The following is a 2,500-nucleotide window of genomic DNA, read 5'->3' as shown; positions in this document are numbered from 1 at the left end:
AATGCTTTAAGATGCTTAAGACAAAATTCATTATGTGTTACTTCCTGACGTACACGCATATCGGCAAGTCTTTTTAGCAATATATCGGAAAGTCTTTTTAGCAACATATCGGTAAGTCTTTTCAGCAATATATCGTTAAGTCTTTTTAGCAATATATCGGAATAAGTCTTTAAAGCAACGTATCAGTAAGTCTTTTTAGCAATATATCGGAATAAGTCTTTATAGCAACATATCAGTAAGTCTTTTTAGCAATATATCGGAATAAGTCTTTATAGCAACATATCAGTAAGTCTTTTTAGCAATATATCGGAATAAGTCTTTATAGCAACATATCAGTAAGTCTTTTTAGCAATATATCGGAATAAGTCTTTATAGCAACATATCAGTAAGGCCTTTTAGCAATATATCGGAATAAGTCTTTATAGCAACATATCAGTAAGTCTTTTTAGCAATATATCGGAATAAGTCTTTATAGCAACATATCAGTAAGTCTTTTTAGCAATATATCGTTAGGTCTTTTTAGCAACATATCAGAAAGTCTTTTTAGCAATCTATCAGACCTTTTGGCAATATCTCAGATAATCCTTTTAACATGTCAAAGTCCTTTTGGCAACATCTCAGAAAATATTTTTTGGCAACATATCAAAGTCCTTTTGGCATCTTAGACCATCTTTTTAGCAACATATCAAAGTCCTTTTGGCATCTTAGACATCTTTTTAGCAACATATCAAAGTCCTTTTGGCATCTCAGAAAATCTTTTTCGCAACATATCAAAGTCCTTTTGGCATCTTAGACCATCTTTCAGCAACATATCAAAGTCCTTTTGGCAACATCTCAGAAAATCTTTTTTGGCAACATACCAAAGTCCTTTTGACATCTTAGACCATCTTTTCAGCAACATATCAAAGTCCTTTTTGTAACATCTCAGAAAATCTTTTTTGGCAACATATCAAAGTCCTTTTGGCATCTTAGACCATCTTTTCAGCAACATATCAAAAGTCCTTTTGTCATCTCAGAAAATCTTTTTTAGCAACATATCAAAGTCCTTTTGGCATCTTAGACAATCTTTTCAGCAACATATCAAAGTCCTTTTGGCATCTCAGAAAGTCTTTTTAGCAACATATCAAAGTCCTTTTGGCATCTTAGACAATCTTTTCAGCAACATATCAAAGTCCTTTTGGCATCTTAGACAATCTTTTCAGCAACACATCAAAGTCCTTTTGGTATCTCAGAAAGTCTTTTTAGAAACATATCAAAGTCCTTTTGGCATCTTAGACCATCTTTTCAGCAACATATCAAAGTCCTTTTGGCAACATCTCAGAAAATCTTTTTGGCAACATATCAAAGTCCTTTTGGCATCTTAGACCATCTTTTCAGCAACATATCAAAAGTCCTTTCGGCATCTCAGAAAGTCTTTCTAGCAACATATCAAAGTCATTTTGGCATCTTAGACAATCTTTCCAACAAAATATCAAAAGTCCTTTTGGCATCTCAGAAAGTCTTTCTAGCAACATATCAAAGTCCTTTTGGCATCTTAGACAATCTTTTCAGCAACATATCAAAGTCCTTTTGGCATCTTAGACAATCTTTTTAGCAACACATCAAAGTCCTTTTGGTATCTCAGAGTCTTTTTAGAATCATATCAAAGTCCTTTGGTATCTCAGGCAATCTTTTCAGCAACATATCAAAGTCCTTTTTTCTCAGACAATCCTTTTAGAAAGATATCAAAGTCCTATTGGCAACATCTCAGATAATTCTTTTAGCAACATACTAGAAAGTCTTTTTAGCAACATATCCGAAAGTCCTTTTAGCAACATCTAATCTTTTAGCAACATATCAAAAGTCTTTTATCAACATATCACAAAGTCCTTTTAACAACATACCAAGGCCGTTTTACTAACACATCAAAAAGTCTTTATTGCAGCATATCAAAAAATCCTTTTAGCAACATATCAGAAAGTACTTTAGCAACATATCAAACTTTTTACCAACATAATCTCTTTAACAACATATCAGAAAGTCCTTTTAATAATATATCAAATAGTCTTTTTACCAACATATTAGTGTTTTTACCAACATATCAGTCTTTTTAGCAACATATCAGAAACTATGTTTCAATAAGAATATACAGAATATTAAAACGGTAAATACCACAATAATTATAAAATCAAAAGGCGGAAATTTAAACATTTGAAACAAATTGTTCACTATACGGCAATTTAGCAATATCATAATATTAAAAAAAATTCACACAGCTGTTATCCTCTAATAGATCATTTTGAAAAACACAGCGGATGTATTCTAAAACTTTAATAAAGCCATGCAGCATACCAAATAAAGCTTAGATATATAGTAGAGATATTTTTTTTTAAAAAATCATGCCTCCTATAAATGCCACAAGCCAGAAACCAAAGCATAAACAAAAGCTTTTCCTTTCAAATTCGCGAGAGAGCAAACTGTTATACAATAGAGGTGTTAGTAAACCCACGCCTTTTCCTAT

The 2,500-nt window shown here is 31.8% G+C and overlaps 1 protein-coding gene across 1 annotated transcript in view; it reads right to left on the bottom strand.

The window, feature by feature from the left end:
- The window catches only part of LOC137623343 (uncharacterized), a 1,305,328-nt gene that overhangs the window by 143,123 nt on the left and 1,159,705 nt on the right, over window positions 1–2,500 (bottom strand).

The sequence above is a fragment of the Palaemon carinicauda genome, chromosome 30 (assembly GCF_036898095.1).
Source record: "Palaemon carinicauda isolate YSFRI2023 chromosome 30, ASM3689809v2, whole genome shotgun sequence".
Taxonomy (NCBI): Eukaryota; Metazoa; Arthropoda; class Malacostraca; order Decapoda; family Palaemonidae; genus Palaemon; species Palaemon carinicauda.
Note: the sequence above shows the minus strand (reverse complement) of the source record. Positions and strands in the feature narration are given on the sequence as shown.